General features: G+C 39.9%; 1 protein-coding gene across 5 annotated transcripts in view; it reads left to right on the forward strand.

The window, feature by feature from the left end:
* The window catches only part of CCDC126 (coiled-coil domain containing 126), a 41,201-nt gene that overhangs the window by 14,678 nt on the left and 8,945 nt on the right, over nucleotides 1-17,578 (forward strand). The window lies entirely within an intron of this gene.

The following is a 17,578-nucleotide window of genomic DNA, read 5'->3' on the forward strand; positions in this document are numbered from 1 at the left end:
CAAAAAAAAAAAAAAAAAAAAACAAGAAAAACCAAAAATGTATCTTGGCCTGGTATTGATGGCTCACACCTGTAATCTCAGTACTCAGTACTTTGGGGGGCCAAGGTGGGAAGATTGCTTGAGCCCACGAGTTTGAGACTAGCCTAGTAGCCTAGGCAACAAAGTGAGACCTCTACTAAAAATACAAAAAAAATCAGCCAGGCATGGTGGCGGGTGCCTGTAATTCCAGCTACTCGGGAGACTGAGGCAGGATGAGGCAGGAGAATCTCTTGAACCAGAGAGGCAGAGGTTGCAGTGAGCCGAGATAGTGCCACTGAATTCTAGCTTGGGCAACAGAGTGAGACTGCATCTCAAAGAAAAAAAAAATTAGCCAGGCGTGGTGATACACACCTTTAGCCTTAGCTAGTCAGGAGGCTGAGGTGGGAGGATCGCTTGAGCCCAGGAGGTCAAGGATACAGTGAGCCATGTTTGCACCACTATACTCCAGCCTAGGCAAGACAGTGAGACCTCATCTCTTAAAAAAAAAGTCTTAAAAAATGACCTCTTTGGACATAATACAGTATCATATCTAGTTTATGTTTAAATTTTCCTGATTATCCCAATATAAGCCATCAATTGTATAGCATTTATTATTTCCTAAGAAGCAGGATTTGCCTATATATCTCCAGTATTGCTTATTGCTATTCTCCCTTCCACATTACTGGGTCCTGCTGTGTTTTAAGTTTCTTCTCATGACATGTTATTTCTTTCCTTTAAGACTTAAAAAGGAGAGAGAACAGATAGTATGGTTCTGTCTGGAACAATGTATATACATGAATGTGTGGACATTTTCTCTATTTCAGTTTTGTTTGTTTAATTAAAAGTTATGGCTGGGCAAAGTGGCTCACACCTGTAACCCCAGCATTTTGGGAGGCTGAGGTAGGCGGATTGCTTGAGTCCAGGAGTTTCAGACCAGCCTGGGCAACATGGTGAAACCATTTCTCTACAGAAAATACAAAAGTTAGAGGAACGTGGTGGCGCGCACTTGTAGTTCCAACTACTTGGAAGGTTCAAGTGGGACAACTGCTTGAGCTTGGGAGGTTGAGGCTGCAGCGAGGCGTGATCACACACCACTGCACTTAAGCCTGGGTGACAGAATGAGACGCTGTCTCAAAAAAAAGTGATACATGCATGTATTTAAATAATCAAAGTATGTTATGATTCCTGTAATGAAAAAGGGCAGTTTTTTCCACTCACAAAAGTCCTCAAATTTCCTGTTCTTTAGAGCCACCCATTTTTAATTCTTTCATCTCATTTTTTTTGGTGATTATTTCTGTATCTAAATAATATGCCCTATGAGCTACTTTTAGATTTTTCAGTTTTAGATGTTATCTGTTAACTTCTCACTATGCAAGGTGAAGTTTAGCTTTCTTTCTCACCTAAAAATGCATTCCATCCACCCCCCAGGCTGTTGTCACATCCATATCCTTCTTGTCCTTTCATTTTCCCTTCATAATTTTGTTTAGAATAATATTCAGTATTTGTACTATTATGACCATGTTGATGGTATTCATTATTGAGCCATGTAAATGCATACCTCAGAGATACTGTGGATTCTGTTCCAATCCACACAATAAAGTGAATATCACAATAAGCAAGTCACGCAACTCTTTTGGTTTCCCAGTGCATATAAAAGTTAAGTTTATACTATACTGTAATCTCTTAAGTGTGCAGTAGCATTATGTCTTAAAAAACAATGTACATACCTTAATTAAAAATGCTTTATTGCTAAAATATGCCAACAATCATCTGAGCCTTCAGCAAGTCATACTCCTTTTGCTGGTGGAGGATCTTGCCTTGATGTCAAAGGTTGCTGACTGATCAGGGTGGTGGTTGCTGAAGGTTGGGGTGGCTATGGCAATTTCATAAAATGAGACAATACTGTAGTTTGCCACATTGATGGACTCTTCTTTTCATGAAAGATTTTTTTTTTTTTTGTAGCATGGATTATTTGATAGCATTTTACCTGCAGTAAAACTTCTTTCAAAACTGGAGTCAATCCACACAAATCCTACTGCTGCTTTACCAATAAATTTTACATAATATTCTAAATCCTTCGTTGTCATTTCAACAGTGTCCACAGCATCTTCACCAGTAGATTCCATCTCAAAAAACTACTTTCTTTCCTCTTCCATAAGAGCTGCTCCTCATCTGTTCAAGTCTTGTCATGAGATTACAGCAATTCAGTCTCATTTTCAGACTCCACTTCTAATTCTGCAGTTACTTCCTCCACTGAAGTCTTGAACCCCTCAAAGTCATCCATGAGGGCTGGAATCACCTTCTAATTCATTCATTCATTCTTGTAAATGTTGACAGTTTTACCTCCTTTCGTGAATCATAAATATTATTAATGGCATCTAGAATAGTGAATCCTTTCCAGAAGGCTTTCAGTTTACTTTGTCCAGACGCATCAGCTCTGGCCTTATGAAATGTATTTCTTAAATAATAAGACTTAAAAGTCCAAATGACTCCTTTATTGATGGGCAGGAGAATGGATGTTGTGTTAGCAGCCATGGAAACATTAATCTCCTTGTACATCTTCTTCAGAGCTGTTGGGTGACTGCGCACATTGTCAAGGAGCAGTAATATTTTGAAAGGAATCATTTTTTTCTGAACAGTGGGTCTCAACAGTAGGTCTTAGTGGGCTTAAAATGTTCAGTAACTCATTCAGTAAACATATGTTGTCACCCAGGCTTTGTTGTTCCATTTATAGAGCACAGGCAGAATATATTTAGCATAATTCATAAGTGCTCTAGGATTTTCAACATGATAAATGAGCATTGGTTTCAACTGTAAGTCACCAGCTGCATTACCCCCTAAGAAGAAAGTCAGCCTGTCGTTTGAAGCTTTGAAGTCAGGCATTGACTTCTCCTCACTAGCTATGAAAATCCTAGATGGCATCTTCTTCCTATAGAAGACTATCTTGTCTACAGTGAAAATTTGTTGCTTAGCGCAGCCACCTTCATCAATTATCTTAGCTAGGTCTTCTAGATAACTTGCTGCAGGTTCTCCATTAGCACTTGCTGCTTCGCCTTGCACTTGAATCTTACGGAGATGGCTGTTTTCCTTAAACCTCAAAAGCAACCTCTGCTAGCTTCCAACTCTTCTTCTGCAGGTTCCTAACCTCTCTTAGCCTTCATAGAATGGAAGAGAGTTAGGGTCTTGCTCTGGATTAGGCTTTGGCTTAAGAGAATGTTGTGGCTGGTTTGATGTTTTATCCAGACCACTCAGACTTGCTTCATTTCAGCAATAAAGCTGTTTTTCTTTCTTATTATTCATGTGTTCCCTGGAGTAGCACTTTTAATTCTCTTCAAGAACTTTTCCTTTGCAGTCACAGCTTCACTGTTTGGCACAAGGCCTAGCTTTCAGCCTGTCTCAGCTTTCAACATGCTTCCTCACTAAATTTAATCATTTCTGGCTTTTAAAGTGAGAGAAAAGGGACTCTTTCTTACACTTGAACACTCAGAAGCCATTGTGGGGTTACTAATTGGCCTAATTTCAATATTGTTATGTCTAAGGGAATAGGGAGGCCTGAAGAGAGGGAGAGAGACGGAGGAAAGACCAGTCGATGCAGCAGTCAGAACACATGTAACATTTATGAATTAAGTCTGCTGTCTTATATAGGTACAATTCAGGGTGTCCCAAAACAGTTCCAATGTTAACATCAGCAATTGCTGATCAGATCACCATGGCAGATACAAGAATAATGAAAAAGTCTGATATGATGAGAATTACCAAAATGTGACAGAGACGCAAAGTGAGCAGATACTGTTAGAAAGATGGCACCAATAGACTTGCTCCATGCAGAGTTGCTGCAAACATTCAGTTGTAAAAACACAGTATCTGTAAAGTGAAGTGCAATAGAACAATGTATTTCTCTATTACATTATGGTTACTTTCCTATAAACTTTCACCCTAGAGTATAATAAGTATTGATTTTTGCTTCTTTGCCTAGTTTTCTACGGCATCCCCCTACAGTTGTTTAAATATTCTCCTAGCATATTCAGACACATTAAGCCTTTTAGCAATTCCTGTATATTGAAGAAGTCTTTCCCGATGCCTTCTAATCAGCTCTGGCCTGGACTGTTTGCTCTCTATAGGATTGCAACAGTGAATTGTTTTAAGATCACAATTTGTCATCATCTTGTAGATTTATTTTACTCCTCTATTATATTGGATCTCCTATTTTCTAGAATTTTTTAGCTTCCCCTTTATTGGTTATCCCCTGATTTTAAGGGACTAGATCTTCTGGTAGGTTCCTGAGAAAGATGCAGATAGGTAAAAGTTTTGAGTTCTTACATATCTTGAAAAGATCTTTTTTCCCTCAACCCTCATGCTTCATTGTAAGTTTGGCTGGGTACAGAATCCTAAGTTGGAAATAATTTTCCTTGAGATTTTAAAGGCTCTGCTCTGTTCTGTTTTACTCCTCATCCCCCTAGGTTCCAGTGTTCTTTTTGAGAAGCTGATGCTGTTCTTTATCCTTTTTATGTGACTTAATTTTTGGAAACTTGTAAGGTCTTTGTCCCACACCATTCTAAAATTTCTCAATGATGTGACTGGGTATGGGTCTCTTTCGTACAGGTGTTGGGCCCTCAGCAGGACATCCTGCAATTTATGTCTTTCAATTCTGGGATACTTTCTTAATTTATTAATTTGATTTCTATGTTTTTCATTCACTCTTTCTGGCATTCTGTTATTCAGCTTTTGGGCTCTCTGGACTGTTGTCCTCCAGTTTTCCCTTATTTACCTTACTTTCCATTTCTATCTTTTTACTTCATTTTTTGAGATGATTTCCTTAGCTTAATTTCCAGATCTTTATGGAGTTTTTCATCTCATCTAATATTTTTAATTTCTAAGAGCTTCATTTTGGGCTGGGTGCGGTGGCTCACACCTGTAATCTTAGCACTTTGGGAGGCTAGGCAGGTAAATCACTTGAGGTTAGGAGTTCGAGACCAGCCTGGCCAACATGGTGAAACCCCATCTTTACTAAAAATATGAAAATTAGCTGGATATGGTGGCAGACACCTGTAATCCCAGCTACTCAGGAGACTGAGGCAGGAGCATCACTTGAATCCAGGAGACGGAGGTTGCAGTGAGCCGAGATTACACCACTGCATTCTAGTCTGGGGAACAGAGTGAGACGCTGTCTCCAGAAAAAAAAAAAAAAAGCTGTCTTTTGTTACATCTCTGAGGTTACCAATGGTAGCTTTTCTGAAGTGTTTTTATGTTTCTTCCAAATATATCTGGTGATCGTTTTTCTTTGTATTTGAGAAATGAGACACTAAAAGGTTGATGGCAAATGCTGAGCTTTTGTGTGGTATTCATTATAGGATGATCTGGCTGGGACATTTCCTTGGGTATATCCTTAACATTTACGATGACTTCTTATACCAACTACCTGCCGTTAGGCCTGCAGTAAGGGCACAGTGCTCCACAAGACTGCCCTCACTTCAGAAACCAGACACTAGTTAGGGTATTCTCAGGCCACTTTCACTTCTGACCAAGTGGCTACAAATTTGTGGGTTCCCATTACCTCCTCATGTTTGACAATTCACTAGATTGACCCATAAAACTCACTGAAAAGAATTATGCATTACTTTTGATATAAATACTTTATTTTCAATCTATGATTGTTTGAATTTGTGGATGCAGAACCCACAGATACAGAGGTCTAAGGGACATGAGCATCCATGGATTTTGGTATCCATGGTGGGTCCTAGAACCAATTCCCTACAGATACAGAGAGCCAAGTATACTTACTATTACAGTTTTACTATAGAAGAAGGATAGATACTAGAGCCAGCCAAAGGGAGATACGCATAGGACAAAGGCTGGGAGGGTACAAGATGCAGTTTCTGTTATCCTCTCTTCATAGAACCAGGACACATTACCTTCCTGGCATATCCAACACACATCAATGTGTGATAATATGCAGAATATTGCCCACTAGGAAAGCTCACCTGAACTCCAAAGTACAGTTTTATTGGGGTCTCATTATCTAGGCATGATTGAATTATTGCCCATGTGGTTGAACTTAATCTCCACCCTTCCTCCCCTCCCTGGAAGTCAGCTGAAAATCCCCAACTCTCTAATCAAATGGTCGTCCTTTCTGATATGGCCAGCTCCCCAACCCCCGATTCTGAGTCATCCCATTAGCATAAAATATCTCGGGCCCCACTCTGAGTTGCCTCCTTAAGGTAAACTAACAGATGTGGTCCCAGGGGCCTACCATGACTAACAAAGACATTCGTCACTCAGGAAATTCCAGGCAGTTAGTGGCTACCTCCCAAGAACTGGAGACAAAAGATCAGCTAAATTTTTTTTTTTTTTTTAATTTGAGACGGAGAATTGCTCTGTTGCCCAGGCTGGAGTGCAGTGGTGCAGTCTTGGCTCACTGCAACATCCGCCTCCTGGATTCAAGTGACTCTTCTACCTCAGCCTCCCGAGAAGCTGGGACTATAGGCATGCACCACCGCGCCTGGCTAATTTTTATGTTTTTTAGTAGAGATGAGGTTTCACCATGTTCAAGGTCAGGTTGGCCTTGAACTCCTGACCTCATGTGATCTACCTGCCTCCGCCTCCCAGAGTGTTGGGATTACAGGGGTGAGCCACCGCGCTTGGCCTAAATTTTTTATTACATGGTATCAATGTATTTTATTCCTTTGAGATGCTCTCTGATATCAGTATATTTAGGTCTCTCCTGTTGTGCTGGTCAGATACCCTGGAGAAGCACTTCCTATCTGTTGCTGGAGAGTATAGGCCTGTAAGTGTTCTGGGATCTGAGTGAGAGAAAAAGGCTGGGCAAGGAAGAGTGATCTCAGCACTCACTACTTTTATTTACTCTTCCAGTTTCCAGTGTAAACCCAGGCCCTCAACTGCTCTATCCCCTTAAGAAAATACGTCTCAGATCTCCTGCAGTGGGGGAGGTTTTGGAGTGGTGCACAGAATTTAAGGATGAAATTGCTTCATAGAAAATAGCTAATGCATGTTGGGCTTAATACCTACAGAGGTGATGGGTTGATAGGTGCAGCAAATCACCATCGTGCACGTTTATCTCTGTAACAAACCTGCACATCCGAAGAAACAGGAGTGTGGTGTGACCATGGGGAAGCAAAAGAAAACAAGGAAGTATGCAACCATGAAGTGCATGCTTAGACTCAGAGATCAGAGGCTCAAAGAAAAGGATAGATTAAAACCTAAAAAGAAAGAAAAGAAGGATCCCAGCACATTAAAGGAAAGAGAAGTTCCCCAACACCCTTCCTGCTTATTTTTCCAATGTAATACACAGCTGGGCCCACCTTACTACATCCTCATTGATACCAACTTTATCAACTTTTCCTTAAAAGCGAAACTGGATTTAGTGCAGTTAGCGATGGACTGTCTGTATGCCAAGTGTATCCCTTGTATAACTGATTGTGTAATGGCTGAAATTGAGAAATTGGGGCAGAAGTATTGAGTGGCTCTAAGGATTGCCAAGGATCCAAGATTTGAACTGTGTACACACAAAGGAACCTATGCAAATGACTGCTTAGTACAGAGAGTAGCTCAGCATAAGTGTTACATTGTGGCCACAGTTGACCCTTAAGATTCCCGGAGTTCCTATCATGTACATTTTAACCGTAGATACAACATTGAATGGTTGCCAGATGATTATGAAGCCCCTCCATTCTAAATCTTAAAAGACACAGTTCCTCTGCCTTTCTGCAACCAATGTTTTCTTGTTGCCAGTTCATTACACATGCAATAGCATGAATTATTATTCTGTTGACCTATTTGCTCTACTGTGAGCTGAGGAAGGTTACATATGCTCAACTCTTTTTTTTTTTTTTTTTTTTTTGAGATGAAGTTTTGCTCTTGTTGTCCAGGCTGGAGTGCAGTGGCACATTCTCAGCTCACTGCAGCCTCTGCCTCCCAGGTTCAGGCAGTTCTTCTGCCTCAGCCTCCCGAGTGGCTGGGATTGCAGGCTCGTGCCACTATGCCCAGCTGATTTTGTTTTTTTTTTTTTTTTTGGTGTTTTTAGTAGAGATAAAAACTTCTGTATTTTTAGTACAGAAAAATATGCCTTGGCCTCCCAAGGTGCTGGGATTGCAGGTGTGAGCCACTGTGCCTGGCCTGCTCACTTTTTGATGCTGTTTTGAAATTGATATTTTGTCTCATAAAAATTTTAGGCCAGGCATGGTGGCTCATGCGTGTGGTACAGCACTTTGAGAGGCCAAGGTGGGTGGATCACCTGAGGTCAGGAGTTTGCGACCAGCCACGACAACATGGCGAAACCCCATCTCTACTAAGAATACAAAGAAAGTTGGCCGGGTATGGCGTTGCTTGCCTATAGTCTCTGCTGCTGTGGAGACTGAGGCAGGAGAGTCACTTGAACCCAGGAGGCAGAGGTTGCGGTGGGCCGAAGTTGTGCCACTGCATTCCAGCCTGGGTGACAGAGTGAGACTGTCTCAAAAAAAAAAAAAAAATGATGGTCAAAGGGTTCAAAATCTCAGACAGGAAGAATATGTTTTATACTTTTTTGAGTTCTGTTGTACAGTATGGTGCATATACTTAATAATGGGGTATTATGGATTTCAAAATTGATGTTCTTATCACAGAAATATATTTGAAGTATTGGATATGTTAACTAGCTTGATTTAATTATTACATATTGTATCCACAATTTATGACATCACTTTGTAACCCATAAATTTATACAAGTATAAATTGTCAATTTACAACAAAAAATTTTTGTTGCATCTTTTTAGGAATAAAAAACCCCTGCACATCCTGCACATATATCCCAGAACTTTGCTCCTAGTCCATCTAGGTTTTTAGTCCTTTCTTTACCTCTGTTTTCAGTAGTACATGGTGTAAAATTTCTGGGACCTTTCGGGGTAGAATTCTATGGAGAAAACAGGATTGCTTCTTGGCTTTTCTTACTTCTCATTAAAGATTTAGTCTTTTCAGGTCTGCTAAGTCAGTTACCATTCAGCTCTGGAGTTTTGTTACTGTGGTTTCCTTTCTTGTTTGTTATCTTTAGCCTTGAGGATTTGTGCTTAAAATGAGAAAAACACTTTATTGTTTTTGTGGGGTACCTAGAGTCACCTTAGGCTAAATGCCTGTGTTCACTTTACCATCTTTACCTGGGAATGCCCTGGACACATATTTTTCCTTTTTCCCTTTATGTTGATTTTCCTGAAGTAATGACGGTTAGTCTGGTCGCAGACTCCTGGCCTCATGTCATCCTCCCACCTCAGCCTCTCAAAGTGCTGGGGTTACAGGCGTGAGCCACTATAGCCAGCCAGATATTACAGAAATAGATAACATAAAGAAACAAGAGTAGAGAAGAGGTAATTTCAGTTAATTTGGTATATATCAACATTTGGCTATGTATTTTCTTAAAGGGCTATGTCTAACTATTTGCAGTTTTGTGGGTTGTATATGATGTCTGTTATAATAAACGAGCATGTCTATTTCCTAATAAAACTTTATTTTCAGAGATAAGTGGCCATTCAGCTGTAGTTTGCCAACCTGTGGTACATATGCACACATATTCCAACACATTGCTTTATTTTGAACAAAAATGGCATTGTACTGTACATGTTGGTTTTGCAACTTACTTATTTTCACTAATTTACTGTAAATATACTTCCATTTTATACACATAGGTCTATTTTATCCTTTTTAATGACTTAATATTATTTCATTTCATTTTATTTTTTGAGACAGGATCTCACACTCTTGCCCAGGCAGGAGTATAGTGGTGTGATCATAGCTCAGTATAACCTCAAATTCCTGGAGTCAAGTGATCCTCCCACCTTAGCCACCCAAGTAGACTACAGGTGTGTGCCACCCTGCCGGGCTAATTTGTTGTTGTTGTTGAGTCAGGATCTCACTGTGTTGCCCAGCATAGTCTCAAACTTCTGGAATCAAGCGATCCTCCCACCATGGCTTCCCAAAGTGCTGGGAGTACAGATGTGAGCCACTATGCCTGGCCTATTACCTCATTTTATAAATGTTTTTCTTTCACTTCTTTAATGATGAATAATTTGGTGCTAACCTTTTTTGTGTGTTTTATTTAGTGCTGTGGTGTATTTGTGTGTATGAAATATATGTGTGAGTGTGTATATGTATTTCATATTTGTGTGAATGTTTAAGAATAGATTACCTAATTATGGAATTTTGGGGTCAAGGATGTGCACACGTTAAATTTAATAGACATTTGTCAGATTGCCCTCCAGAATGGTTCTATCAATTTACATTCTTACTATACCACTTTCCCACCAGTGGGAAGATGACCATTTATATGCAGACTTTACCAATTCTATTTAATTTTAAATGACATTTAATTGTTTGCTTTTGGATTTATTTGCTTTCAGGGAGGTTAAAAGATTTTTTAAAATGTTTGTTGGCTATATATATTTCTTGTACATATGAGAATGCGAATTATTTGAGTCACTTGACAATTTTTCTGCTGGGAAATTTGCTTATTTCTTATTTGACTGATTATAAAGATGCTAATGCTGTCATGTGTTACAGATGTTTTTCTTCTGATTTTCAGTTGCCTAATAACTGGGTATGCTGTTTTTAAATTTTATGTAGTAAAATATCATTTTTATGATTTAGTTTTGTGTTGAAAATTTTTTTCTCCATAACTTATATTCTGATGTATTATGCTTTTAGTTGTTTTTTGTTTGTTTTACATCTATATTTGTAATACAGTTGGGACTTCTGATGTAAGCAGTAAGATGCAGGTTCTTTTCTCCAGCTGAGTTAGCCAGTTATTCTAGTTTCATTATTTGAATTTTTTCCTTGGCTCCATTAATTTGAAATGGGAGTACAAGTTATAATAAGATTAGAATTCTACAATAACTTAAACCTTTAGCTATCTATAGAAACCATTTATCCATAGCCTTTCATTAGTATACAAAAAAGCTAGTCAATCAAAATTATTTATTGAATGGACCTCTTTTGAGCTGTTTATCCTATTTTTTCTAGTTGGTAAAATAAACATAAGCTAATATATTTTTTAATGGAAATTAAAAAATATTTATTTTAGGTTTGGGGGCATATGTGAAGGTTTGTTACATAGATAAACATGTGTCATGGGGGTTCATTGTACATATTATTACATCATCCAGGTACCGAGCTCGGTACCCAATAGTTATCTTTTCTGCTCCTCTCCCTCCTCCCACCCTCTCCACTCAAGTAGACCCAGTGTCTGTTGTTTACTTCTTTGTGTTCATAAGTTCGTATCATTTAGCTCCCACTTAGAAGTGAGAACATGCAGTATTTTGTTTTCTGTTTCTGCATTAGCTAATATTTTTAAAAAATGCTAGTCTACAATAAATTGTTACTATTTTGAAGGCTATGGACAGATTAATTCAACTTTATAATGACCTGTACATTTTGAACAGTAACGTGTGCTTTCTCTTTAATCTATAATCATTTCCATCTACCTTATATCTTTTCCTCCACGTTCTTAGTCCTCTGTGATGGAATTTTGTTTTCTTCCTATGTAATATTCTCTCTGTTGGATTCTGTGATTTGCCTAGAACAGTGAATTGGGAATACTTGCTCCAGCTTCACACTGACTGCTCTGGAACACCTTGCAGTTGGTGCATGGTTTCCTACACCTGGTTCTGAATCTCAGCAACACCAGTCCTTAACCACATCAGATTTTCCGACTGACTTTGCTTTCTTTTAAGGGTTTTGGCTTTCCTCTTTATCAGTGTAGCTGAACACTTTAAAAAATAGATGCCAGCCAGGTGCAGTGGCCCACGCCAGTAATCCCACCACTCTGGGGGACTGAGGCAGGAGGATCGCTTGAGGCCAGGAGTTCGAGACCAACTTGGGCAACATAGTAAGACCCTGGCTCTAAAAAAAAAAAAGGCCAGTTGCAGTGGCTCACCTGTAATCCCAGCACTTTAGGAGGCCCGGGTGGGTGGATCACTTGAGGTAGGCAGCAGGCACCTGTAGTCGCAGCTACTTGGGAGGCTGAAGCACAAGAATTGCTTGAACCCAGGAGGTGGAGGTTACAGTGAGCTGAGATTGCACCACTGCACTCCAGCCTTGGTAACAGAGTGAGACTCTGTCTCAGAAAAAAAAAAAAAGACTCTACAAATATTTTAGGAGAATAATTGTTGATAAGGTCTTGCTCTGTCACACAGGCTGGAGTGCAGTGGCACGATCATGGCTCACTGTAGCCTCAACCTCCTGGGCTCAAGTGATCCTCCTGCTTCAGCCTCCCTAGAAGCCAGGAATACAGGTGTGCACCACAACACACAGTCAGTTGTTTTTTTTTTTTTAAGAGATGGGGTCTTGCTCTGTTGCCCAGGCTGAACTCAACCTCCTGGGCTCAAGTGATCCTCCTGCTTCAGCCTCCCTAGAAGCCAGGAATACAGGTGTGCACCACAACACACAGTCAGTTGTTTTTTTTTTTTTAAGAGATGGGGTCTTGCTCTGTTGCCCAGGCTGAACTCAACCTCCTGGGCTCAAGCAGTCCTGCTTCGGACTCCCAAAGTTCTGGGATTACAGGTGTGAGCTACCATTCCCAGCCCGGAGAATAATTTAATGTTACTATTTAAATGTTCTTCAGAAAATAATAGTTTAAAAATTGCTCTTGCACACAAACCCAGCAAAAATTTTCCTTAGTAAAATGACCAAGATTAAAATTTATTTAATTCATTTAAAAAATATATACTTTATTATATAAGTAATGAATGTAAAACAGTGTTATAAGCATTTTCAGAAGCAGACTATTGAAGATTATTTTTTATAGTTTGAAGAAAACCAGTTTTAAAAATTTCTTACACCAGGGACGTCTGGGAAAATGGAGATCCATCCTCATCTATGTTATCCATCTCTCCCCTGTTCTTTCCTTCCAAATGCAACTAAAAGCCTTGGACATTTTATATAAGACTCTGGAGGAGAAAAAGGCAGACAGTCTAGGGACCTCAGGAGACCAGGAATGACACAGTGGTATGTTCCCTGTGTGTATTTCACAGTTGAAGCTAAAGAAGTCAGCAACCTTGATAACTGCCAACAGGCGAAGACAGAAAAAGGCCCAACAAAAGCCTGTTCTCTCTAGCCAAGAAAAGGCAGCCTAGCAAGTCAGAAAACTTGTAGACAGTAACAGCTCTCCTCTAGCCAAACATCACAGAAAAAAACTGTTGCTACACTACCAGCTACCTGATCAAGGGCCAAGTGGTAAGCCTAGACTTTTATCCTTGCGGGGCTACGGTGAGGCATACAACATTGCTGCCATGGAGGTGTTAGAGAAGGCAGTAGGTGCCGGAAATGTCACCCCTGCCAGCCAGGAGTGAGAACTGTCCCCACTGTACTCATGGGACCAGTGGAGACCACATGGAGAACCAGGACTTTACCTCCACATGGCAGTAATGAACTGTTCATCTCCCTTCCTTCTGGTATGATGTCGGGGGAAGCCTGCAGAGAGTCAGGACCCTCATTGTCCCCAGTGTGTATGAGGCCATCCCCACCACACTGTCAGTGGAGAATACATGGGGACCTGGAACTCCCATCTCCACCCAGCAGGAATGAGGAGCCCACCACCCTTGAGTATCATGGAAGCTGAATGGGCCACCTGGACTTCTGCCTCTGCCTGGCAGTAACAAGGTGGCACCCCTCCCCCGCCAGAGTGGTGTTAGAGAAAACCACCTAAAACAGGAGGTTTAAATAAGATCCAGAGTCTCATAATATGAAAATGTCCAAATTTCAAACACAAATCACTTATACTAAAAACAAGGAAGATCTCAGACTGATTGAAAAATGACAGTGACTGCTATGGTTTGAGTGTATGTGTCCCTCCAAAATTCCTATATTGAAACCTAATCTGTTGGAATTAGAAGGTGGAGTCTTTGGGAGATGATCATGTCATGAGGACTCTACCCTTGTGAATGGGATTAATGCCCTTTAAACAGAGGCTTCAGAGAGCTGCCTTGTCTCTTCCACCCCTCTGTCACGTCAGGACACCTAGAAGACACCATCTGTGAGGAACAGACCCTCAGCAGATACCAAATCTGCCGGCCCCTTGATAGTGTACTTTCCAGCCTCCAGAACTGTGAGAAATCAATTTCTATTAATTACCTAGTCTATGGTGTTTTGTGATGGCAACCTGAATAGGCTAAGACAAGGACATATTAGAATTATCTGAAAAAGATTTTAAAGCTGCTATGATAAAATTTCTTCAATGAGCATTTAATGAATATGAAGCAAATGAAAAAGACACCTTCAAAAAAAAATAGTCTCAGGAGAAAAATAGAACATATAAACAAAAACCAAATGGAAATGTTAGAAGTGAAAAATATAATTAAAGTAACAAGTTCAGCAAATGGACTCAACAACAGAATGGAGGGGACAGAGGAAAGAATCAGTTAACTGGAAGATAGAACAATGTAATTACCCTACCCATATAACAGGAAGAAAAACAGACAAAAATGAATAAGAAGAATAGAGCTTCCAGAACCTGTGGGACCATAACTAAAAATCTAACATTTGTGTCATTAGAATTTCAGGAGAGGAGAATGAGAGCAGAGCTGGAAAAGCAATCGAAGAAATACTGGCTGTAAAATTTCCATATTTGGCAAAAGACAGAGTCCTCAGATTTAAGAAGCTGAGCAAACCCCAAGTAGGATAAAACCATGCTAAGAACTTCATGCCAAGATAACATAGTAATTAAAATTTGGAAAAAAAAAAAAAAAAGGAAAGTGACCAGCAGCCAGCCTTTACCTATGAGAGAAAGACAAGTTTTAAAATTTGTACATAAAAAGTTTACATATTGACTTATGTAGAATGCTCTATTTATCCAACTTACGTATATATGACATTCCAACAATGGTGGAATACACGTTTTTCAAGAGTCCATGGAGGCAGGGCGTGGTGACTTACTCCTGTAATCCCAGCACTTTGGGAGGCCGAGGCAGGCAGATCATTTGGAGTCAGGAGGTCAAGACCAGCCTGGCAAAAAGGTGAAACCCCATCTCTACTAAAAATACAAAAATTAGCTGGTTGTGGTTGCGCACGCCTGTAATCCCAGCTACTCAGGAAGCTGAGGTATGAGAATTGCTAGAACTGGGGGGCAGAGGTTGCAGTGAGCTGAGATTGTGCCACTGCATTCCAGCCTGGGTGACAGAGTGAGACTGTTTCAGTTAATCAGTCAATCAGTCAATCAATCAGTCAATTGTCTGTGAAGGCTGGGTGTGGTGGTTCACACCTGTAACCCTAGCACTTTGGGAGGCCAAGGTGGGCAGATTGCTTGAGAACAGGAGCTCTTAACTAGGGAGACTGAGGTGGGAGGATCCCTTGAGCCCAGGAGGTTGAGGCTGCAATGAGCCATGAGCATGCTGCTGCATTCCAGCCTAGGTGACAGAGCAAGACCCTGTCTCAAAATTAAAAAAAAAAAAAAAAAAAAAAAAGTCCATAGAATATTTACCAAAGTAGACCTTGTTCTGGGCCATAAAACAAGCCTCACAAACTTAAAAGAATTGAAGTCATACTGAGTATGTTCCCTGACCACAGTGTAGAAATCAATAATGGAAAGATAATAGGAAAATCTCTAATAGTTGGAAACTGGACAACATACTTCTGAATAATGAGTCAAAGAGGAAATCTCAAGGGAAATGAATACAAATGAAAATGCAACATAAAAAATTGTGGGACACAGCTAAAGCAGTGCTGAGAGGGAAATTTAGATTTATGCACTAAGTGCATAAATCAGAAAAGAGGAAAAGTCTCAAATCCATAATCTAAGCTATTAGAGAACCTAGAAAAAGAAAAGCAAACTAAATCCAAAGCAAGCAGAAAAAAGGAAATGGTGAAGATAAAAGCAGAAATCAATGAAGCTGAAAACAGAAAAACAGTAGAGAAAATCAATGAAACAAAGAGCTTGTCCTTTTAGTAGGGTCAAAAAAAAAAAAGGACAAACTTCTCATAAGACTGAAAAAGAAAAAAGACATAAATTGCCAACATCAGGAATGAAAAAATGAATATCACGGCAGATCCTACAGATACCAAAAGGATAATAAGGGAACACTGAACAGCTATATGCACATAAATTTGATAACTTGGATGAAATGGATCAGTTTCTCAAAAAACAAATTGCCACAATCCACCCAATATGAAATAGATAATTTGAATAGCCCTATAACTATTAAGGAAATTTGGCCAGGCACGGTGGCTCATGCCTGTAATCCCAGCACTTTGGGAGGCCGAGGTGGATCGTGAGGTCAGGAGTTCAAGACCAGCTTTACCAACATGCCGAAACCCCATCTCTACTAAAAACAAAAAAAATTAGTCGAGTGTTGTGTCGCACACCTGTAATCCCAGCTACTCAGGAGGCTGAGGCAGGATAATTGCTTGAACCTGAGAGGCAGAGGTTGCAGTGAGCAGAGATGGAGCCACTGCACTCCAGCCTGGGTGACAGAGGAAGACCCTATCTCAAAAAAAAAAAAAGAAACTTAATTTATAATTTAAAAGTTCCCCCCCACACCAGAAAAAAATCTCTAGGCTCAGATGGTTTTGCTGGAGAATTCTCTCTGTAGTTTAAAGAAGAATTAGCATAATTTTATGCAGTCTTTTCCAGAAAATAGAAGAAGGAGCAATTCCTACTTCATTTTATAAAGCTAGTTTATCTTTACACCCAAGTAGGCAAATACAGCATAAAAAATAAAAACTACAAATCAAAATTCCCCCGAATATAGATGTGAACATTCTTAAGAAAATATTAGCAAACAATTCAGCAGCATATAAAAAGAATTAAAAACCAAGTTTTTTTTTTTTTTGAGATGGAGTTTCACTCTGTTGCCCAGGGTGGACTGCAGTGGTGTGATCTCAGCTCACTGAAACCTCTGTCTCCCAGGTTCAAGCGATTCTCCCACCTCAGCCTTCCAAGTAGCTTGGATTACAGGTGCCTGCCACCATGCCTGGCTAATTTTTGTATTTTTAGTAAAGACAGGGTTTCATCATGTTGGCCAAGCTGGTCTTGAACTCCCTACCTCAAGTGATCCACCCGCCTTGGCCTTCCAAAGTGCTGGGATTACAGGTATGAGCCACCATGCCCGGCCACAAATCCAAAGATGCAAAGCTGTTCAGTATTTGAAGATCAGTCATTGTAATACCATATACCAAATAAACAGATTAATGGGAGGGAAATGGGTTTTACTGTAAAAGGGCAACATAGGGATCCTAGTGGTGATAGAAATATTCTGCATCTTAACTCTTATCAATGTCAGCATTCTTGTTGTGATTGTGTATACAGTTTTCCAAGATGTTACCATGGTAGGAAAACTAGGCAAGGGGCATTGGAATTTTTGTATTCATTATTACTTACAACTCTTTGTAAATCTGCAATTATCTCAAAACAAAAAGTTAATTTAACAATTAAGGAAAAAACCCAAAGCCAAATCTGTAAAATGCGTGGTACTTGTATTCCAGATACGTTAAAGGAAAGTCAATCTCAGAATTCCTATTAGATAGGATTTCTATGTAGCTATTTAAAGCATGGTCTGTTGGCCGGGCGTGGTGTCTCAAGCCTGTAATC

This window comes from Mandrillus leucophaeus, unplaced genomic scaffold (assembly GCF_000951045.1).
Source record: "Mandrillus leucophaeus isolate KB7577 unplaced genomic scaffold, Mleu.le_1.0 Scaffold140, whole genome shotgun sequence".
Lineage (NCBI taxonomy): Eukaryota > Metazoa > Chordata > Mammalia > Primates > Cercopithecidae > Mandrillus > Mandrillus leucophaeus.